We start from the raw sequence: 18,664 nt of genomic DNA on the forward strand, positions 1-18,664 counted from the left end.
GGAAGAACTTCTCAAGCGCCGTTGTATGTTCTTCAACTGTTTTTGATTTAACAACCATATCGTCCACGTACACTTCTACTTCTTCGTGAATCATGTCATGGAAGATGGTCGTCGCCATTCTTTGATAGGTTGCCCCGGCATTTTTGAGCCCAAAAGGCATGACCCTGTAGCAGTAGGTTCCCCACTCCGTGATGAATGCCGTTTTCTCTTTGTCTGGCACATGCATCATTATTTGGTTGTACCCGACAGCAAGATCGGTCAAGGAGACCATCTCGTGTCCCGCCATTCGGTCTACCAACAAGTCAATATGCGGCAGGGGGAAGTCGTCCTTCGGACATGCTCTATTCAAATCCCGATAGTCCACACACATTCTGACTTTGCCATCTTTCTTCGGCACTGGCACAATATTTGCTAACCATGTCGGGTAGGCAATGGGTTCTATGAATCTGTTCTCCAGTTGCTTGGCTACCTCCTCCTTGATTTTCAAGGACCATTCGGTCTTCAGCCTTCTTAGCTTCTGCTTCACTGGCTTAGCCTCGGGATATACTGGAATCTTGTGCACCACTATTGCTGGGTCAATTCCCGTGATGTCACTTGCCTTCCACATGAAACAATCGGCAAACTTCCTCAAGCATTCACTGACCTGTCCCTTGTTCACACAGTCAAATGCAATGTATGTATGTTCATTTTCTTCTTTGCCAATTATTATTTTTTCTTTTTCATTTTTTATTTCATTTATATGATTATTTTTGCTTGGAAATGCTTGGAAAGATAGACACGCGGGGTAGTCAATAATTTGCAAGCCTTTATTGATCATGACAGAATCGTCTTCAAAGATTACATCAAATTTGAAATCTGGATTTTCGAAATCCGACACAGATGACTCAGGAATGGAACTGGACTCTGACTCAGTTTCAGACTCGGGGTCAGACTCGGACTCAATATAGGACTTGATCACATATTTTGACTCTAGGTTTGACTCGGGAGGGGGTTTATCAGCAGCGCGCTCCTCCTCGGCGTACCAGTTGGTGAGAGGTCCTTCAGTTCGGCTTGATCAGGCTCAGCAGATCTTGGTCCCCATCATTTCCTGTGATAACTGCAATTTCGTCAAGGAGACTAGGTTGCATGAAGTCTTCCACTTCGAGCTCGGTTGTTACCTCTTCGGATAAGTCATTCAAGTCCAGGACACAGGTGTCATTCATTTCTAGGAATAGCTCGAAAGGATCGATCAATTCCTGGTCAGAAATAATAGCATTTACCCCGTGATTTGGTAAGGGATTAGTGCTAATGTTTGACTCACTTCTTGGGATGATTGAACCATCGTCTACCAGGTCTTGGATGCGGTTCTTAAGCGTCCAGCACGCTTCAGTCTCGTGCCCATGACCTTGATGATATTCACAGTATTCATTGGTTCGGTAGTTTCTTGGTAAAGGGTAGGGTGGCGGCCTTGCTTCCAAGGGCTTGATGTAGTTGGCGTTGACAGCCTCTCGGAAAACCAAAAGGATTGGCATCCCGAGATCAGTATATGTCCTTCTTGACCGATTGCCATTTCTCATATTGCCCACACGTAAAGGATTCGTGGGGGTGATGCTTGCCACTTCATGGACTTTGCCAGCTTGGCTAGGTTTCTTGTATTTTGAGGAACCCGAGTCTTCTTTCAGTTGACCCATTTGAATCAAATCTTCTACCTTCATAGCAGTGGCAATGAGCGACTGGAATGTTGGTAGGTACTGGGTTTGTAGTTGCTGTTGGTAGACTGGTTGTAGGTTCTTTATTATAATGTCCACCTGTTCTTACTCAGAAGGCCGGTTAATCATTTGGGCGACCTTGGCCCTTTTTCTCGTAAGGAACGAGGGAAAGGGTTCATTGTTTTTCTGTTTGGTGGTTTCTAGCTTTTCTCTCATTCTCTGAGCTTTCAGCTCAGAAGCAGTTTTGGAGGGCATGTCATCCAGGTTCAGGGCGGTGTTTGTTGGTTCAGTAGCAGGTCCCTGATTGGAAGTAGTAGGTTCACTCCCTCTAGCTGAAGCCCCATTTCCATTACCATTACCATTACCCAATTCAGCTATCAAGGCAATCCTTTGGGCAGCCAATGCCTCATTCATTCTGGCCTCCATTCTGACCTCCATTCTGGCCTCGAGTTGTTCAATGAGGTTTTGGATGTCAGACAATGATGCCATTGGTGTAGTTGAAGTTGATGAGGTCGGTGATAGCACTGTAGGTGTGGCTGGCACTAATGTGGTCACTTGAACAGGGGGTACCTGTAAGTATAAGGGTAATTGTATTAAGGTACAGTGGGTAGTACTGTGTATCAGGGTAGCTGATATGAGGTATATCGACTCTTTGTCCAACTGTGCATTACTGAAAAACAGAAGAGTGTTTTGTGTTCCTTTTTTTTTTATTTAATGATTATGGTATGTCGTGAATGCGCACAACAACACGTCATAATTTATTGAGATGATTCGTACCATTGGGAGCATACAGTCCTAAAGGATAGGTTCTATAGGCTATGACACAAAATAGAGAATCGGTTTATTAAGGGACCCTTGAACCTTGAGTATGGATATACCTAACCACATGTGAAACAAGGAGTTTCGCGTGGGTCCAACGGTACGCATACCCATGTGCCACCTCCCAAAAGGATTAGGGATGGTTTGCGGTAACAGGGAGGACGCTTTGGCTGTCCGTCGACATAATCAAAGAGACCTGCCGATCAGCGCTACTTGCTATCCAGACTCAGAAGTTTGAACAGAAGAGAAGAAATTCATTTGAAGTTCATTTTTTATGCAATGGAGAAAAAGATTCTCAATCGTGCAAATAAATCAACAAGTTTTAATGTCTTAATTAAATTTTTCAATTAAGTTCAAATTTCCTCATCAAGTATTCTTAAAGGAAAGAACACTTGATTCGTGCTAGGATACCCTGCAAAACAAAGCATTATAAAATGATACCCTTAAAGAAGGGCGGTTAGTTTTCACAACAATTGTAGTCCACTTTATGCAAATTAATTACATAAATCCCCAGCAGAGTCGCCAAACTGTGAACCCCTTCCCCAAATGCACATAGGCATGTGATGCATATGATGAATGAGAAGAAATGCACGTGATGTGTGTGAGTCGCCACCTTGTTTAATTATTTTAGGGTAAACTAGGAAAAAACCCTATGTGACTCCAATTTTAATTAACCTAGTTGCTAGATTAATTATCCCAATGTTTAAGGCACAATCTACGAACCCGAGATGGATCCCGAGACTATGTCATGCTGATGAACTAACCGATGAATGAATGCTTTGCAAGGTGAATGATGGATTAATGAAATGTTTGAGTGATTTCGACTTGCCGCTCGGGGTTAAATCCCGAACGTGCCTACGTACTTCCGTTTGAATGGAAGATCAAAGTCAACGTAGTTCGATAGGCCTTCTTTGAAGGGCTTTGAATGGGTATGCTTTATGCATGAGTGTAGGCTTGTGCATGAGTGTGTATGCTTTGTGCATGAGTGTGTATGCTTGTGCATGATTCTTTGTGCATAAGAGTGTATGCTTTGTGCATAAGTGTGTATGCTTTGTGCATAAGTGTGTATGTATGCTTTGTGCATAAGTGTGTATGCTTTGTGCATAAGTGTGTATGCTTTGTGCATTTTGTTTAGGCATTTTGCCAAAAATGTTGATTTTAATGGCTTTTAGCCCAAAATGATTTGATTTAGGCAATTGTTGCCAAAAATGTTGATTTTAGGCGATTTTCGCCAAAATGGTTGATTTTAAGGCCTTTGGCCAAAAGATTGATTAATTTAAGCGATTTGTCGCTAAAATGGTTGATTTTAAGGCCTTTGGCCAAAAGATTGATTAATTTAAGCGATTTGTCGCTAAAATGGTTGATTTTAAGACCTTTGGCCAAAAGATTGATTAATTTAAGCGATTTGTCGCTAAAATGGTTGATTTTAAGGCCTTTGGCCAAAATGTGTTGTTTTAGGCAATTAGTTTGTCAAAATGTGCGATTTAGGCTTTAATGCCACGATTATCAATTAATCGGGCGTTCGAGCTTAATCACAATTTATTGTCGAAACGTGATTGATTAAGGCTTTTAGCCACAATTATTGATTAATTGGACTTAAGCCAGATTTATTCGAAATAAGGCAATTGAACCGTAGTTATTAATTAACTAGGCTCTTTTAACCAATATTATCGGATTTAAGGCTTTAATACCTCGATTATTGATTAACCGGGCATTTAAGCTTAATCAAATTAATTAAGGCAGTTTATTTACCAAAAATAATGACGTGGATGCATTTATGCAATTGTAGAATTATTAAGAGTAGAAGAGAAATATGCATGAAGTGCTAAAATTAAATAGGCAGAGTTTTGTTTACATACCTGATTTAATCGACGACCGCTTCTTAACTCCCGATTAAGCTCCTCGCTTAGGAAATATTAATTAATTTTAATTTGTTTAATTTTAATGTCCAAATATCACAATAAAAATGCAATAAAAATTAAATTAAATGCAAAAAGCGGTAAAGAAAACGCAAGGAGCGTGAGAGGGAGAAGGATTCGTCCGTCAACACAGACAGGGGTGTCAAAATAGGCTGAAAATGGTCTATTTATAGGCCATTTTCGGGTCCAGGGCGGCAGGTGCCGCCTGGCTTGGCGGCAGCTGCCGCCCTGTCGGTGGGGCGGCAGGCCCGCCCACGCTTGGCGGGGGGTGCCCGCCTGGGAGCGCGGCACGCTGCCGCCCAGTCCGGTGGGCTGCGGCCCCCGCCTGGTCTGGGCGTGCAGGTGTCGCCCAGCTGGGCGGCGGTGCGCCCAGGGGGTGGGGGGGCCAGGCCCCCCTGCGCGGGCGACAGGCCCCGCCGCGCTGGCGCATGCCTCGCCCGTTGGGGTACAGCCCCGCGCGCGGCTGCGCAGGCCTCGCCCGCCCGCGCAGTCCCTCCCTCGTTGGCGACAGGACTCGCCCGTGGTGCGCCTGCACCCCCCGCTCTCCGTGCTTCCCTCCCGCGAGGCGCTGTGGCGGCAGGCCTCGCCCGATCGCGCGGCATTCCCCGCCAGGCGGGCTACAGGCCCCCGCTCGCGTGTGCGCAGGCCTCGCCTGCGCGGCGGCGGCACCCTCGCCGCCGTGGGCGGCAGGCCTTGCCCAGGAAGTGGGCGGCAGTGCCGCCCAGGCTGGGCGCTGCTGCCGCCGTGCCCGGCGCCGGCTCCGGCGCCGCCGTGGCTGTGTGGACACCGCGCCTCGCTCCGGGGGCCTTTTGGGAGTTTCGGACCTCCGAAAAATATGCCGGGACCTGTCCGCGATCCTCGCGATATTCCGGACGTTTTAAGTACCATATTGACATATTTTCGGTGAACTTCCGAAATAACCTCCGTCCGGCCGGACTGTTTGCAGTCCGGGAAAACAGGCTTTCTGAGCCTCAAAATTTATTCACAATTATACATGCCATAATTTTAATTACATAAATCTCTATCTCCTACTATCACGATAGTCTTTTCTGTTCTGATGCTACTCTTCTAATCTTCAAGTAGCAACCATGATCTTCAACTTACGCGTGATAAAAATCGGCGTGCTGAATATAAAATTCAGTGGTGCTCATAATTCACATACTCACCAAAGTTGCGATGGCGACTTACTCAAAACACAAATTTCATAAAATCATTTATAAATCATTAAATTTCAATATACATTTACATTTATAGCAAAGAATATCAAATAAACTATTAATTAATAACATACATAATTTAATTCTTATACCATAAATCCTTTACTTAAACATTTAATCACTATAAATTAGTTCTTTACTTAGAATATCAAATAAACTTATAATTCATAACATAAATAATTTAATTCTTTCAAATCATAAATTCATTGCTTGAACATTTATTAGACCAATACACATACTATTTATTTTAAAACCATGTACTGAAATATCATGCTTTGAAAATTCATTTGATAACATAATCATTAATTTCCAAAGTAAGGTTTACTAAAATAATATGATCTCATTCATTAAATTGTCTTATAAATATTTTCCAAGGGCTCGCATACATTTAGAGAAAGAGAAGCAGATAGAGGTTTTTCATAATGCCCTTAGGTTGCCAACCTTTCATAATGGCCTTAGGTCGCCATCTTAATTCATACATATAGAGGCGGTTCGCCCTAACATAAGACACCCACGTGCCTAGCATATGATCATAGATTTCTTATCATAATGGCATCAAATGCCGAGCATGCTACATCATACTAATAAATCAAATACACGCATCAAATTTCACACCCAAGTATACTAGAGTCCAAAATCCTTTTTTAATTCTTAATTCATAACACTTATCAAAAAACTTGTCTTATTCTTTAGTCTTCTTAAATTCATAATGTAAGCTTACTTTAGAACATAATTCATTGCGTAAACATAATTACTTAACATAGAAAATTTCTTATCATATGAAATCATACATGTAAGCTTACTTTAGAACTTAAGTGACTCATGAAAAATTCATATTTAAACATAATTACTTAATATAGGAAATTTCTCATAACTTCCTTTTCTTTTCAAACTTTCTTAAAGTCACAATGAAATTTATTATAAGAAATTTCTTATCATATAAAATATTTTCCTTATTCAAAATTCAAAACACACACCTTAAATACTCATTTTTTTAAAACTCTAAACATATGAAAGTTATCAACATGGTCATACATATTTCACATATAAAATAATTAAGTAAGCATTATTACCCTAAGGTGGTTTGACCTCTTAATGAAAACCAAGGGGAGGAATTTCCTTCTCCAATCAGCATGCTAACATAACTCTTATGCACAAAAGTATCCATTTCAACCCTCATCATGCATTATCTAGACCAATTCCTCACTTTTTCAATTCATATCCATTTAAATATATCCACAACAACACTTTTCAAACGTATGTCTTAGTTTTTGTCAAAGAAATCCTAAAATTATACGAATAATCAAGAGAACTTCATCACACATGATTCATACATACTTTTATCCAAATAAACCCTATGATTTAAGACATAGGAAATTTCAGCATTTAAAATAACTTGTGGACCTTTGCTGGGTTTTTTAGACATAACTTATGAGTTCTAGATGTCCATCAAATGAGTGAAGTTGATTCATTAGAAAGCTAAGATAAAATTCTCCAAATGTTATGAAGGGACCACAGCCCAGATCAATCTGTAATGTAGCAAACAAAAGCTAGGAACACAGACCAATAGTCCAGACCTGATTCAGCAGAACCAATTCCAATGTTTATCAAATTCCTACTTATCCAAACACTAAAATTAAACCAATCCAAAACCAGAGAAGTCTCAAGACACAGGGAAACAACTCTCATGACAAACTCATAACGTAATCTTGTCATTATAGTAGTCAAGTGGGCACTCAATTCAGTGATGCATGTGGCTCGTCATAACAGAGTCAGTTTGGATGTTTCAGCCCATAAGTTGAGTTATATATATCCAAATTGGACACAAGAGGATGGGCTGGAAAGTTAAGCAGTAGACCTATGGAAAATGAAAGGGATCGAAAAATAGTCCTTAATCACACCCAATAACACTTTTTCCCAATTTCAGCTTACTTAAATCATATATAAGGTAAAGATTTCTACCACATACTAAATACTCATCAAATATCATCTTAAGAGCATAAATCAACAAAGAACAACAAGAAAACTTAAGGCCTTATTCATCAATAGTTCTGCCACTCTTGGAAGATGAAGAAGAAAATGTTTTCCTCATCAATTCAACATATAGGCCTGCTTAGAAATCTCCCAAGAACACATTTATACCACCAAAATTCAATAATCAAATCATTTCATATAAAATTCCCAAATTTCACAAAATAGTATAAACTTCACAAATCAAAATTTAAACAAGGTAAGAGTGTTTATGAACACTTACCTCAAAAATCAAGCTTGGAACACCCAAAAATCACCAAATCAAACCTTAGTCTTGCCTTTATCCAACTTAGATAGCTCACATTGTACTAACAAAAGAAAATCCTCAAATAAACTCAAAACCCAAACCAAAAGGCATAGAAAAATGCTATGAGAATGAAAGGATCCAAAATCCCTGATTAATTCTATAAATCAAACTCAAAATCACAAAATCTACTTTGTTGAACTTTAGTTAAAACTCAAAAATTCTTCAAATCCTTAAGCTCCAATACAATGAATAACCTTGAATCTTCAAGAGGAAGGTCTTGGATTGAGTTCATACGGTCTAGTTAGAGTGATTTCTTGTGAAAAAGTAGAGGGCAAGGTTCGGCCAAGGAAGAGAAGAAAGGAGAGGAAATCCACGTTGAAGAGAAGAAGAAGAAGAGAAAATGGTTGCTCAAATAATTCAGCAACAAGAGCATTTAGTCTTTTCTCAACATTGGATGGCTAAGATTAAGTCAATAGTAATCTAATCCAATGACTAAAAATATTCTCCAATTTATTTCCTTCAAAATATTATTTATCTTCACAAAATTCTCAAATTTACTCCATAAAAATAATTCCTCTAACTTAATTCATATAACACCATAATTCATTATTCACTAATTATCTAAGTTCTCCAAAAATATTCAGTACTTACTTTCTACTCACAAAAATCATGCATATATGCTCCAAAAATATTAAATAAAATATGACACATAGATAGTAATTTTTTCGGACCAAAATAATACCAATTCCCAGACCGAGGGTACTATTCATAGACCGGTAAACTACTATTTCAAACACAAAAAAATGGGTCGTTACAATCTCAAGATGAGTCTTGGGGAGTGGATGTAGGCGAGTTAGTGCCGAACCACAATAATCACTGTGTTGACCTTTTATTTTCAGAAGTTCTGCTTGATAAATATTTTACTCACACTTCTGTTTATATTTTAGAAATGCTAAAGTTGTTAATGGTTTTGATGTTCTAAACTGAAACAAGTCTTATCTTTTTTGACCATTAGAACTCTGGACTTCTGCTAAGTGAATATACCAAGTTCTAAACAGTTCTTCTATTTTCAATATATTTCACTGTTTGGGTTTCTAATCAGTTTTCTAAACTTGATTAAAGCTTTGTGAAGTAGTTCTGATTTCGATAAATGTCTCTCACATAGTCTTTTATGATTCTCTAAACTTTATAAGGAAGTTCTAATTACAATAGCTTTCCGTCATAAAACAGTTCTGATACTGAATAAGACATTGTGAAGCAGTTCTAATTGATAGCTGTACTTTGCAAAGTATTTCTAGTTTTTTCTGAATAGAACATTGTGAGGTAGTTCTACTCTATAACTTACTTTCACAAGTTCATTAATTTTTCCGCTGCACTTAGAACTCTGAGTTTTGTTTTTAAAGCTAAAATTTATATTTTTAGAAAACCCAATTCACCCCCCTCTTGGGTTGTGCCATACATATACGGGACCCACAAAGGGAAGTGATCTTTGCATGTTGCTTTGTTCAACTTCCTATAATCAATGCACACACGCCAACCTGTGATTGTTCGAGTGGGAATTAACTCATTGTTTTTATTAGAAATAATTGTCATACCTCCCTTCTTTGGAACAACTTGAACAGGACTTACCCAACTACTATCGAAAATTGGATAGATAATGCCAGCATCCAAAAGCTTTATGATTTCAGCCTTGACTACTTCTTTCATATTTGGGTTCAATCTTCTTTGATGCTCAATTGAAGGTTTATAGTTTTCCTCCATTAGGATCTTGTGCATGCATACACTTGGGCTTATTCCCTGCAAATCTGAAATTGACCACCCTAGAGCTTTCTTATGTTTTTGAAGAACCTGCAACAACCTTTCCTCTTGATCAAGTGTTTTAAGTGAGAAGAAATAATAACAGGAAAAGAATTATCCTTACCTAAGAATGCATGTTTTAAATGAGATGGAAGTTGTTTCAGTTCTTGTTTTGGTGGTTCACTTTCTTCCTTATTCATGATGCATGAATTATTAATGTCATCTTTAGCCTTAATATGTAAAGTGTCTTTCACACATTCATCAACAACATCAATCCTAAAACAGTCATTATAATCCATAGGAAGTTTACAAGATTTAAGAACATAAAAAATAATTTCCTCTTGACCTACCCCCAAAGTTAATTTACCTTCATATACATCAATCAACGCTCTTGTAGTTGCAAGAAAAGGTCTTCTAAGGATTAAGGATCCTTCTCTATCTTCATCAATGTTAAGAATAACAAAATCAATAGGGAAGATAAATGTACCTACCTTTACGAGCACTTCTTCTACAATTCCTCTTGGATATTTGATTGATCGATTTGCCAATTGTAGAGACATTCTTGTTGGCTTTAGCTCTCCCATCCCTAGCATCTTAAAAACTTCATAAGACATAAGGTTAATGCTAGCACCTAAATCTGCTAAAGCTTTTTCAAAATCAAGATTACCAATATTACAAGGGATAGAAAAACTTCCTGGATCTTTTAACTTTGGAGGCAATTTATTTTGAATAATTGCACTAACAACTTATTTCGCAAGTGTACGAATCGCTACAAGTAATATATGATGAGTAAAATATCGTTCCCACGAGGATTGTAATCCAAGTACCAAAATTATGTTATCTCGTTATTATTTAAACGATGATTGAGAGAATTGTTGTATAAATGTAAAATAAACAAGAGTCAAGTAAATAAAAATTGATTAAAAAAATCAAGGAAGTAAAACTACTAGGGGTTTTGATTTCACTTAATTCTATCCAATTTATTTCATTAGTTCATTAATCAATTTAATTATTCAAGTAAGGGAAACAACTCTGAATTCACTAACAAGCTCTTCCGATGCATTGCTAGCTATTTTAATTCCATTTAATTACCTATTTTCCAATAGCGCAATTAACTATGAATTAAATCATTAAGTTATGTAGTTGTTTATGAATTTACAATTTAATGTTGATAAATCATAAAAACCCCCCATGAGTCAAACCATATAACTTCCGCATCAAGTTATTATTCTCATGTGTTTTATTAACCTTTTCATATCAAAGATCCTTCTTCTGATAATGATAATTGAAATAAATCAATCTAGGGGAAAATTCTGCCTAGAAGCATTAGATTCATTAATAAATCATAACTTGAATAAGGAAAAATAAATCTAATTACATAAATTGGAAAAGAAATTAAGCTACATCAAACCCCTAGTATGAGAATTTAGTTACACATAGTACTTAAATAAAACTCAACAATACTTGATGAATATTCCATAATCAATAAATATAATGAAAGAAATAAACAAGATTAAGAGTTTAGAAATAAGAACTAGTGATAGGTTGCTTGGATGGCTTCCTTGAAACACTTGACAACTCTCGAATGCCTAACTTCTAAAAGAGAAACTATCTACAAGCTATGAGAGAGAGAGAATAGATGTAGAGTGGAGAGTAATGTGTGGGATGGATCTTTGATATGAACTCTCCTCTTCTTTATATAGACTTCTTTGATATAGGAATCCATATGGTTTAATGATCAAAGTCTTCTTTTGTTAGGTTGTAAAGCTCTCTTTTAGGTCTCCATTTTCTTTAATCATGACTCACCCATGTGCATAGAGTTGATCTTGGTTTGCATGTGAGGAAAGTTGTCCAAGATTTGCTTCATAATTTGGTGGAAGTTGGTTGCAACTTTTGACTAAATTTTAGTTTTCTTGATTGGCACGGGCGTGCTGCCTGACACGGTCTGGGGCGTGCCAGGCTCTGGAGGTCTGGGGCTCTCAGCACGGGCCGTGCGGTTCCGCACGGCCTGGGGGAGTTCCAGGGCACGGGTGTGCACTCTTCTGGAAGTCTGGAAGTTGTGTAGCACGGGCGTGCTTCAGCTGCACGGGCCAAGCTTCTATCTCCAGTGCGCGCACGGGCGTGTTCTTTGGCACGGCTTGGGGCGTGCATGTAACATCCCTTCCCGGTCCACCCGTAAACCCGAATGAACCGAACCGAGATGCTACAAACTGGTTGACTGTATGGCCTGACATGCTGAAATCATAATGTCTATTGAATATAATATCATGCTGATGCTGTTTATATTAATAATGTATTTAATATTTACAAGACATGATACTAGTTTCAAAATGGAATGGGCCCAACTGTGTGCCCTGTACATGCCATAAAAAGGGTAGACAAAAATACACATCCAAATGAGTAGCTACCCTGAAGACTGAGTCTTCTACAGATGAACTGCAGCAGTTGTAAGCCGACTCTCTACGGTCCAACTCAAAACCTGCGAGTTAAACAGGTAACTCGCTGAGCAAATAAAGCTCAGTGGATATCTCAACATATAAAGAAACAATTAAGCACATACATGGATAGAAATAAGCATATAAATGCATATGGATAATTAAACATATAAGCACATATAGCATGATCCTTTCAGTATACCTTGATTATCTTTAGTACTGTTTATAATACTGTATGATTCATGAAATGTTATGTCAAGATATCTGTATGGCTCCATAAGGTTATAGTGAAACCGAAGTGATAAGAAAAACTGTATGAAACTGGATGAATACTGTATGCTTGGTTGCTATGGCCCATATATAATCATATCCACTCAACGGCCTGTAGCCGGAGTATCAAACTGTATGGGGTGCAGATCTGCTATCCTATGTCGCGACATAGCCTTATCTACATGGTTTCTACCTAACCTCAATGGAGCATAATGTTGGTATGTTAATAATATAACACAACATCATATTCATAGTTCATAAATCATAATTCATAATGTTTATGTGATTTCACATCATTTGCATGCTTGAATGTTGTTTTGATACATGTTTTAATGTTGTATTTTGGTGTTAAAATGATTGGAGGCATATAAGTGAAGCAAAGGAATCCAATTGCATAGAAAAAGAAGTCCAAAAGTGCATGAAAACACAAGTCGCGAGCGCGCCTTGCAAGGTCGCGAGTGCGTAAAGCACCAAATGAGAGGCAGTGAGTTATCGGGCACAAGTCGCGAGCGCGTACTTGAAAGTCGCGAGCGCGTAGAGTGCAAAATGAGAGACAGTGAGTTCCCAGGCCAAATTCGCGAGCGCGCGATGAAGGTCGCGAGCGCTTACAGGCCAAGGGCCAAGTCGCGAGCGCGCACTTGAAAGTCGCGAGCGCGAGAAGTGCCAAATGAGAGGCATAGAGTTTGCGAGCACAAGTCGCGAGCGCGTACTTGAAAGTCGCGAGCGCGAGATGTGTCAAATAAGAGTCAGAGAGTTTCAGGTGAAAGTCGCGAGCGCGCACTTGAAAATCGCGAGCGCGAGAAGGCAACGCGAGCTCGTCATGCAATTCGCGCGCGCGCTTCGCGTTTTCCAGCCTGCACTGTCTGTACTCTTTTGGTCATATCTCTCAATATACAACTCCGATTTGGATGATTCAAAACCCCATGTAAAGCTAACACATAGAGGAACAAATAACTCTTCTATGACACTTCCTAATTCCATCATTTAATGGGGTCAAAATCAAGATGAAGTTACTGGTAAAATTCCAGCAAGCCCTGTTTCAACATAAACTCAATATTTACTTCATTTATTCAATACCTCCCCTGTTTTCTCACCATTACCAGTCCTCCCACTCAACATGAAGCAATATATTGTCTCACTAGCAACACACCACACAAATTCTCATGCAAAGAAAATGGTAAATGACAAGAGATATCAAACCTTTACTCCAAAAAGCTTGAGCTCTTCTTTAGCTTCTTTTTTCTACACTCCTTGAACTCCCTTCACCTATAATTAAGAATTCTTATGAATTCTAAAATAATAACACCAAATGATTCAATTATGAACTTCAAGAAGGTTTACTTACTTGGATAGAAGAGAAGTTGAAGTTAAGGCTTAACTACCATTAAAATTGAAAGGAAGGTGGAAGAGGAAAGGAAGAAAATGAAGATAAACATGAAAATGGGAAAGTGAAATGGGTATTACGGGTAGGCCATCAAATATCCATGACTTTGTGTGTAAAAGTTCTAAATGGTACCTCAATTGTAAACAGGCTACAACTTAATACCCAAGCTTGATCTTTTAATGCAAATCAATCCTCACCCATATGCTTTGATCTTTTCTCTCACTCAAGTAAGTCCACTTAGAATCCCATTCTACCCCAACTGGGTTTGATTCAACTCGACTCAACTCAACTACTCGACTCTATGCTAAGACTCGACTCGGTAGGATGTCACAATTCTCCCCTCCTAAATAAAAAACTTCGTCCCGAAGTTTACCTGTTGTGAACAATTGCGGATACTGCTGTCGCATGGTGTCTTTAGATTCCCAAGTTGCTTCTTCTGTCTTATGATTCCTCCAAAGAACTTTTACCAATGCTATTTTCTTGTTCCGCAATTCTTTAGTTTATCTGGCTAAGATCTGAACTGGTTCTTCTTCATAGGTGAGATCCGGCTGAATTTCAATCTCTTCTGCTGATAACACATGTGATGGGTCTGATCTGTATCTCCTTAACATTGACACGTGAAAGACATTATGAATTCGATCTAAGGTTGAAGGTAACGCTAGGCGATAGGCTAATGGTCCTACGCGTTCAACAATCTCGTATGGACCAATGAACCTAGGGCTAAGCTTACCCTTTCGTCCAAACCTTAGGATCTTTTTCCATGGTGAAACTTTCAGAAATACTTTATCACCGACCGAGTACTCAATATCCTTTCTCTTTAAATCAGCATAAGACTTTGTCGATCACTTGCTTCTTTCAGCCGTTTTCTGATGATTTCCACTTTCTCTTCGGTTTCTCTAACCAAATCTGGACCCAAAATCTTCTTCTCACTAAGTTCTGTCCAACACACAGGTGTCCTGCATGGTCTACCATACAATGCTTCATATGGTGCCATCTTAATGCTTGATTGGTAGCTGTTGTTGTAGGCAAACTCCATGAGAGGTACATATCTGTCCCAACTGCCTTCAAATTCTATAACACATGATCTCATCATGTCTTCCAGGATCTGAATTACTCTCTCTGATTGGCCATCTGTTTGAGGATGAAATGCAGTACTGAAATGCAATCTTGTTCCTAATGCTTCCTGCAGTTTACCCCAAAACTTCGATGTAAACCGTGGATCACGATCAGAGATAATGGATGATGGAACTCCATGTAGTCGAACTATTTCTCTAACATAAATGTCTGCTAACTTGTCCAGAGAATAGTCCATCCTGACTGGTAGAAAGTGTGCGGACTTAGTTAATCTGTCTACAATTACCCATACTGCATCATGCTTCCGCTGCGTCTGAGGTAATCCAGTAACAAAATCCATCGTGATCTGATCCCACTTCCATGTTGGCACTATTATTGGATGAAGCAACCCAGATGGTAGTTGATGTTCTGCTTTTACTTGTTGACATGTTAAACATCTTGTTACAACATTTCCGATATCTTTCTTCATGCCCGGCCACCAACAGCCTTTCTTCAAATCTTGATACATCTTGGTACTACCTGGATGCATTGTATATGGACTGTTATGAGCTTCATGCAGAATCTTTTGTCTAAGCTCCCCTATCTGTGGTACAACAACTCTGTCTTCATAGAATAAGATTCCACTGTTATCCAATCTGAATTTCCCACCATGATCTTCCTGTACTTGTTTCACCCATAGTGCTGTTTGTGCATCTTTCTTCTGTGCCTCTGCAACTTCCTGAACCCAAGATGGCTGTACTTGCATCTGTGCTAGAATAACTCCCTGCTGTTGCAACTCCATACTAACTCTCATTGCTCTCAAAGCAAACAATGATTTCCGGCTAAGGGCATCAGCTACCACATTAGCTTTGCCCGGATGGTAATTAATGACATAATCATAATTAGCCAGAATCTGCATCCACTTCCGTTGTCTTGAATTCAAATCTTTCTGTGTCGGTAAATACTTTAAACTCTGATGATCTGTGTAAATGTGACACTTTTCACCGTACAGATAATGCCGCCATACTTTGAATGCTAGAACAATGGCTGCCAGTTCTAAATCATGGGTTGGATAATTCAATTCATGTGGCTTCAATTGTCTGGAGACATAAGCTACCACTTTTCTGTCTTGCATGAGTACACATCCTAACCCAATATGAGAGGCATCACTGTAAATCTCAAAGTCCTTACCTGACACTGGCTGAGTCAACACTGGTGCTTCAGTCAACTTTTTCTTCAAAGTGTCAAAACTCTGCTGACATCTATCATCCCATTGGAATACGACTGCTTTCTTCAATAATCTTGTTAAAGGTGATGCAATGATGGAGAATCCCTTTACGAACCTTCTGTAATAACCGGCTAAACCCAGAAAACTTCGAACTTCTGTGACGTTTCTGGGTGGTCTCCAATCAACAATAGCTTCAATCTTCTTAGGATCCACTCTGATACCCTCCGATGACACCATATGTCCTAAGAAAGAAACTTCTTCCAGCCAAAACTCACACTTACTGAGCTTGGCATAAAGCTGTTTATCCCTCAGTGTCTGAAGTACAATCCGCAAATGTTTATCATGTTCGACCTTATCTTTGGAGTAGACCAAAATGTCATCTATAAACACCACCACAAACTGATCCAGATATGAATGAAACACGCGGTTCATGAGATCCATGAAAACCGCTGGTGCATTTGTGAGACCGAATGGCATGACTAAAAATTCATAGTGACCATATCGGGTCCTGAATGCAGTCTTAGCGATATCTTCTTCCTTTATCCGCAACTGATGGTATCCCGACCTAAGGTCGATCTTAGAAAACATACCTGCACCTTTTAGCTGATCAAACAAATCATCGATTCGAGGCAATGGATACTTATTCTTGATTGTCAGTTTGTTCAGTTGTCTATAGTCAATGCACAATCTGAATGATCCATCTTTCTTCTTTACAAATAACACCGGTGCTCCCCAAGGTCACTGGGTCTGATAAAGCCTTTATCCAATAACTCCTGCAGCTGAATCTTTAACTCTTTTAGCTCGGCTGGTGCTATTCTGTAAGGTGCAATTGATACTGGTGCTGCTCCAGGATAGACATCTATGGTAAACTCCACTTCCCTCCTTGGTGGTAACCCTGGTAACTCTTCTGGAAATACATCTGGATAATCACACACTGTTGGTATATCTTGCACTTCTGACTGTTCTTTCTCTGCTTGTAATGCACATATCAAGTATGCTTCACAACCCTTCTGAATTAATCTCTTTGCTGCCATGGCTGATATCACATTACCCAGAAACTCTCGCCGCTTCCCGACTACTGTAATCTCTTCCCCTGCTGTTGTATATAGTGTCACCCTTTTCTTTGCACAATCAACTATAGCCTGGTGTCTGGATAGCCAATCCATACCCAGAATAACATCAAATTCTCTAAATGGTAACTCCATCAGATCTCCGGGAAACTCTTTTCCATGAATAACAATTGGACATCCTTCGACCACTGTATGAGTTTGTACTACATCGCCTAATGGATTAGTAACTACCACACCCTGACTCACATATGCAACCTCTAACCCTTTAACCCAAGGTTTAGGTACACTAATGTATGAATGAGATGAGCCAGGATCAATTAAAGCATAAACTGTATGATCACATAAGGAAAACTCACCAACTATTACATCTGGAGCTTCCTCATCTTCTCTGGCTCGCATAGCATAAACCCTGGCTGGACCTCTAGTATCAGGTCTATCCACAGTCTCTGACTGCTGTCTCTGCCCTCCGGAGCTCTCACCTCTCCCTCTGCCTGTTATGAACGGTGTAGGACCTTTTGCTCTCCTCGGACAATCCTTCTTCTGATGGTCTGATGCTCCGCATATCCAACATTTACCAGTCACCAACCAACAATCTCCACCATGCCGTCTGCCACAATGCGCACAAGGTGGAAAAGTATAACCGACTGACTCTGCACCTCTACCGGTGCCTCTACCAGTTCCTCTACCTGAACCTCGACTACCACCAGCAGAACCAGCCACAACTGATACCGCTGGCATGTTAGCACCCCTAGCTGTGCCTTGGCTAAAGGGAGGTCTAGAACTAGCTGAACTACTAGCACCTCTGAATCTCTTGCTTTTTGACTGATATGTACTGGGTGCACTCTGAGTCTGGTCTCTCCTCTGCTGAGACCGCTGGCGTCTGGTACGCTGACTGGCCTGAATTTGCTCTATCTCCTGAGCTGCCTCTACCAAAGCTGAGAACTCTCTGAATCTGGAAGCTACCACTCCCATCTGAATCTCATCATTCAGGCCTTCCTGAAACTTTTTACACCTCTCGGCTTCTGTAGCCACTATCCCCTTACCATACCTGCTGAGCCTGGTGAATTCTCGTCGTATTCTGAAACTGACATTCTGTTCTGCCTCAAGTATAAGAATTCTTTCCTTCTCGCATCTAGGTAAGCCTCTGTGATGAACTTTTCTTGAATTCATCCAAGAAGAATTGCCATGTACGCTGCTCTGCTGATACCCGCTGCTGAACAGTAGTCCACCATGTATATGCCTCATATGAGCAATGATGTGGCACAAACCAACTTGTCCTCTGGTGTACATTGTAATTGTTCTAGAACTCTCGATGTCCCATCTAACCAATACTCAGCTATGTCTGGACTATCATCCTTGTAGCATTGAATTCTTTCGCCCCATATTTCCGAAGCTTCTCTAGTGGGAGCTTTCTTTCTCTTTCTACTACTATTGGTGCTTGAGGTATCACCCCTGCAATTTGTCTAAAAGTACTGCAAGTTGCTTTAACAACACATCTTGACCTGG

The sequence above is a fragment of the Jatropha curcas genome, chromosome 7 (genome assembly GCF_041381405.1).
Source record: "Jatropha curcas cultivar XTBG-Jc1 chromosome 7, XTBG_Jcur_1.0, whole genome shotgun sequence".
In the NCBI taxonomy this organism is placed as follows: Eukaryota; Viridiplantae; Streptophyta; class Magnoliopsida; order Malpighiales; family Euphorbiaceae; genus Jatropha; species Jatropha curcas.